The sequence below is a fragment of the Mustela putorius genome, unplaced genomic scaffold, assembly GCF_011764305.1.
Source record: "Mustela putorius furo isolate JIRA1106 unplaced genomic scaffold, ASM1176430v1.1 tig00003858_pilon_pilon_pilon, whole genome shotgun sequence".
Lineage (NCBI taxonomy): Eukaryota > Metazoa > Chordata > Mammalia > Carnivora > Mustelidae > Mustela > Mustela putorius.
This window is the reverse complement of record NW_025422010.1, coordinates 40,436,435-40,442,848: the sequence shown is the minus strand read 5'-3', so window position 1 is coordinate 40,442,848 and position 6,414 is coordinate 40,436,435.

Below are 6,414 nucleotides of genomic sequence, written 5' to 3'. Positions count from 1 at the left end.
GGGAGAAACCAACGAGATGACTCTGTAATTAAGCACAAGTGCAAAGGACGTAGGATATCCAAACAATTTTTAAAAGGAAGAGCAATTTTTCAGGAATTTATACTACTTGATATCAAAACTTACTATAAAGTTATTGCTATCATAATACCATGTGGTACTGGCTTCAGGATTGACAAACATCAGTGTAACTGAATAGAGAGACCAGACATAAGCCACACCTCTATGGTCATTTGATTTTTTTTTTAAGATTTTATTTATTTATTTGACAGAAGGAGATCACAAGTAGGCAGAGAGGCAGGCAGAGAGAGAGGAGGAAGCAGGCTTCCCGCTGAGCAGAGAGCCTGATGCGGGGCTCAATCCCAGCACCCTGGGATCATGACCCAAGCCGAAGGCAGAGGCTTTAACCCACTGAGCCACCCAGGCGCCTCTGATCATTTGATTTTTGACAAAGGTGTCAAAGAAATGGACAAAGGAAAGTCTTTTCAACAACATGGTGTTGGAATAAATAATTCTGCATCCATATGGGAAAAAAATTAACTTCTAAAAATTAACCCCTACCTCACACCATATACAAAATTTAATCTGAGACAGATGACAGGCCCAAATGTGAAACTTAAAATCATAAAAACTTCAGAACAAAACGTGAGAGATTATCTCTATGACTAGGAGGGGGGCAAAGATTTCTTAGACATACAAAGCAGTAGTTGCCAAAAAAACAAAAACCAACCTGATAAATTGCACTTTATCAAAATTAAAAGTTAACACCAGTGAGAAAATGAACATGTAAGCCACAGACTGGGAGAAAACATATGCAAGCATATATCCGACAAAGAACTTGTATCTAGGATATATAAAGAACTCTTTCATCTTAAAAAAACTAAACAGCAATCAGATGTTTTTTAAAACTCAGCAAAAGATTTGAATAGACATTTCATGAAAGAAATTATACAAATTATCAGTAAACATAAGAAAAAGTGACTAACACCATTAGTCCTCAGGAGATCAAGTTAAAACCACAATGAGATACCACTGCATACCCACTAGAATGACTGGTATTCTTGGGTCTCCTTCCATACTCCCTGGCCCCCACCATCTTTCCTGATTGTGTGAAGTGGATTCAACAAATATTAATAAGGTCATGTTTATAAAAGACATCTTTTCTTTCTTTAATAAGCTACATAAATAACAGGCATAAGAAATTCCCTTGGGAGTTACTACTTAATTCTCAGAACTCCTGGGAGGTTTCCTCACTTTATTTATTTATTTATTTTTAAAGATTTATTTATTTATTTATTTGACAGAGATCACAAGTAGGCAGAGAAGCAGGCAGAGAGATAGAGGAAGGGAAGCAGGCTCCCTGCTGAGCAGAGAGCCCAATGTGGGGCTTGATACCAGGATCCTGGGATCATGACCCGAGCCGAAGGCGGAGGCTTGAACCCCCTGAGCCACCCAGGCGCCCGGTTTCCTCACTTTAACATTAAGTAACAAGGAAGGAAAAATCTTGGCAACAGCAGATGTGGGTGTATTATCTTCTGGAACAGAACTTTTCATTCTTCACTCCCAATAAGGCAAGGTTAACTGACCTTTATAGCTACTCCAGAACAAAACTAACTGGGGGGAGTATTCCCCCACAGATAACGGTTCAAACCTAGTACTAGAAAAATCAGTGTGATCTGAGATTTTGTACCACCACTTTTACCTTGATGCTACCTATTATCTACAGAATAAATCCCAAATCCTGTCCGTTGTTTAAGGCTCTATACACTTTGGACCCAACTTACATTTACCATCTCGTAGCTGGACTCTTCCTAACGTTGGCCCCTAATTGCTATATTCTTGCCTTTTCTGACACCATTTTTCTACTTGGAAGGCCCTCCTTCCTCCTTCTTCTGTCTAACTCTCAAGATCAAACAGCTCAAGTCCACTCTCCCCTCAATGCCCCTCCCCGCCCAGCTCTCTAAACCCTTAGATTTTCTCCCCCCTTTAAACCCTTTTAAGAATATGTGGTTTTTTTTGCACCAGTCACTTGATACTTCCTATGTGCTGCCTTCGGTTTCTCATTGCTCCTTCCCTATCTTAATGTATGCCCAGTGAGACTATAAACTCCTTCAGGGCAGGGAACGAACAGTCCTGGTCCTACGTTGCACTCTTCTTGGCTGCAGAAGTGTTTCCTAATGCAGATGACTTGGATGTCTCAAATGCTCTAAATTTGGATGTGGATTTGTAAAGAACTATCAGAACTTGGGGAGACTCAATATACAGAATGTGGCCAATCAAGCTAATCTGCTTTTGGAGCCACAGTTCATTCATTATCACTGCTCCTTTCTACTTCCCACCTGTCCTTGAGAGTCTCTGTCCTCTATTATCTATATACACACAGATGCTTCTTGACTTTCAAACTTTTATGTATTATGGAGCTTTGCTCCAGATCCAAAGTAGGTTAACTCATCTATAACACTAGCAGATGACTCTAGTGTAGTTGATATGGTGCCAGTGGGTTTAAGGATAAATGAACCTACCACAGTTGTTTTGAACTCTGCCTTCTCTTCAAGCTGATGTCTCCTTTCGCCTTCCTGTCATCACTAATTTCTTTTTCTTAATTCTTCACAGATTTGTTTGTGCCCAGGACCTAGCTTCTGCTCTGACAATGGTCACATTTAAGTGGACTCTGTATTGGATCATGAGTTTGTTGTTCAGCATTTTATTTTGAGTCCTAAGTATATTTATTTCTTATTGAGAGAAAAGGGGTGCATTCTTTCTTTCTCTCTCTCTCTCTCTCTCTCTCACACACACACACACTGTATTTGTAGTTAAAGTAGATTATGAAATGCTAGAGCAACAAATAAAACCTGGAAATCTCAATTGGCCAGTGACTTAACATTACAAAAGTTTATTTCTTGATCATATCACAGATCACCACAGTCCATGGTCCACAGGAGAAAGTTTTCGTCCATACTCTGGCTCTGACACCTCTGAGATCTTTGGAGCTCTCCCTTGGATCCAGTCCATCTAGCCAACTAACACTGGGGAAAAGATCAAATGGAAAATCCACTATTTCTCAACTGCCCTGGCCTGAAAATAATATACACATTCCCTTGGCCAGAATTTAATTACACTGGGAACAAACAATAAGGAAAACTGAAAATGTAGACATCCTAATTACCTAGGAAGGATTTAACTGGATATTTCTGAACACAGTCAATACAATGCCTTATCTCCTCTATCTTCCAGTGGATTTTCATTTTATTTATAACGTGAAATCTACTTTTATTTCTTTTTTCTATCAGAGATTCCTCATGGAGCATAATGACTTCTTGTTAGAATTTGGGTCAGTGCTTTTTAGGACCATGACATACCTCTCCTCTTGGATTATTCATTGTCTGCTTAGTTTAGTTCTGTTACTTCTTATAACTTCTGGTTTTTTACTAATCTGCTACAGTACATCTCCAAATAAATTTCTCTAAAAGAATGCTTGAAACTTACCTCCTTTAAAATATAAGTTTCTTTTTTTTCCCCAAGATTTTATTTATTTATTTGACAGACAAGAGATCACAAGTAGGCAGAGAGACAGGCAGAGAGATAGGAAGAAAAACAGACTCCCTGCTGAGCAGAGAGCCTGATGTGGGGCTCAGTCCCAGGACCCTGGGATCATGACCCAAGCCAAAGACAGAGGCTTTACCCACTAAGCCACCCAGACATCCTAAAATATAAGTTTCTTGAAGGCAGGACATCTGTCATGTTTGTTCTTGTATCTCTACTGTCTGAGAGAATGTCGAAATAGGTACACAGGACACATTTGTTAACTAGGCAAAAACTTCTTGAGTGTTTTTCACGTCTAAAAGTCTTTTTAAAAAATAATTTTGGGGGGTGCTTGGGTGGCTTAGTTGGTTATACATCTCACTCTTGATTTCAGCTCAAGTCATGATCTCAGGGTTGTGAGATGGAGTCCCACGTTGATTTTCTCTCTCTTTTTGCTCCTCCCCCAAAACAATAAAAAATAATAATAATAATTGTGTTTGAAGCACCTGGGTGGCTCACACAGTTAAGTATCTGACTCTTAATCTTAGCTCAGGTCTGGATCTTGGGGTCATGAAGTTCAGACCTCGCTCTGGGCTCCATGTTGGATATGGAGCCTACTTAAATAAAAATATAATAATAATAATAATAATAATAATAATAATAATAATTTTTTTTTAAAAAATGTTAGTACGGAGGCACCTGGTGGCTCAGTCGGTTAAGCAACTGCTTTGGCTCAGGTCATGATCCCAGGGTCATGGGATTGAGCCCCTTTGCGGGCTCCTTGCTCAACAGAGAGTCTACTTCTCCCTCTCCCTCTGCCTGCTGCTCCCCCTGCTTATACTCTTACTCTCTCTCTCTCTCTGTCAATAAATAAATAAATAAGATCTTTTTTTAAATGTTAGTTTTGCCTTTATCTTAAAAATATTTTATCCTGGGGGCGCCTGGGTGGCTCAATGGGTTAAAGCCTCTGCCTTCGGCTCGGGTCATGATCCCAGGATCCTGGTATCAAGCCCCACATTGGGCTCTCTGCTCAGCAGGGAGCCTGCTTCCCTTCCTCTATCTCTCTGCCTGCTTCTCTGCCTACTTGTGATCTCTGTCTGCCAAATAAATAAATAAATAAGTCTTTTTAAAAAAATTTTTTTATCCTGGGGCACCTGGGTGGCTCAGTGGGTTAAGCCTCTGCCTTCGGCTCAGGTCATGATCTCAGGGTCCTGGGATCGAGCCCCACATCAGGCTCTCTGCTCCCCATCCCCCACTCTCTGCCTACTGTGATCTCTCTCTGTCAAATAAATAAATAAAACTAAAAAAATATTTTATCCTCAACATTAATACATAGTTTGATTGACTATAGAATTTTAGGTTTAAATTATTTTCTTTCCAAAACCTTGAAAAGAGTGCACCATTATCTTCCACATTTAGCGCTAATTGACTTCTTATTTCTTTGTAAGTAACATTTTTCCTCCCTTGAAGTTTTTAGAATCCTTAATAGGATTTTAAATTTAAGATTAGTAAGTTTTTTGAAATTTCATAATGATGGGTTTGGCTAACACTTTTTTTGTTTTTTAAATGTTTATTTATTTATTCATTTATTTATCTTTTTTATCATTTAACTTGCTGTGTCCCTGGTAAGTCCTTAGTCTTTTCAGTTTGATCACTCATGTAATTTTCATCTCTGGAAATTTTTGTTTATATTATTTCCTGTTCTGTACTTCTGTCCTTATGAAACTCTCATTTTCCCTGTGCTTTCTATATTTCTGTCCCTGTCTCATACTTTTATCTCTGTTTTTTTTTCTTTTCTATATTCTTAAATAGTTACTGAACTTTATCTTCCAATGAACCTTTTTGGAGGGCTATCGTGATTTTTGTTTTAAGAATTCATTCTTTTTCTCTGATTGTTCCGTCTATACAGAAATACCTGAAAATAATTTTTTAAATGGCTATCAAATCACTTGAATTATCATTGGTCTTTTTTCTTTTTTTTAATAAAGTATAATTAACACAGTGTTATGTTAGTTTCAAGTATACAGCCCTTTTTTTCCCCCCAGAATTATCTCTGTCTCCATCCGAAGTCAGTTTTACTGAGTTTTTCATCTTTGTCTTTCCTTTTCATCTTGCTGGTTTTTTGTCATGGTGGCCTGTTTATATTTTATATAATAAAATAGATATATTTTTTATTATAATAAACTTGAATGGATATTTAGATCATTGGTGTGGGGAGAAACAGCTAACCGGGAGCTCCGTGTACTTGGAGAAGCATGAAATCAGCAGCTTAGCTGTGGATTGAACTAGTAGGGTGTCAGCAGTCAAGCTGACAGCTTCCCAAACACTAGAAGAACAGCCCCACTCTACAGCAGCAATGCACACGTTAGAAGCCTTAGCGCTTCTCAGATATTTGAATTTTCTGAGGGTTAAGGTCTTTCCAGTCTTGCCCAGGGCAAAATGCAGACTGGTTGCTGAATCCTCCAAGCAGTTCGGGAGTCAGGGCTGGGGAGGCTAAGTATTGTGTATAACGATCATCAATCAACCCATGTGTTTTCATCCCGGCTTCTCCTTCTGGATCTCTGTTGTACCTCCAACTCAGAATGGGGAGATTCTGTAAAATTCTTCAGGACAATGACTTCTACCCCTGCGTGGCAACCCCTCCATGGTTTGCTCTGGGCGACAAGTTCTTCCACTGAGTGTCATCCATCAATATGCTTCCTTCCTCTTTTTTTTTTTTCCTTCTTTTCTTATCTTCCATACACTGTTGAAATTTCTTGTGTTCCTCTATATCTATATTATTAGAAAAGTCTCCCCGCCACTTTTTCATTTGTAACGTAATGGAGTCTCGGGAAGTAGTGATGAGAAAAACATGCACTTGATGTGTCGTCTTGAACTAGAAGAAGAGCCTATATA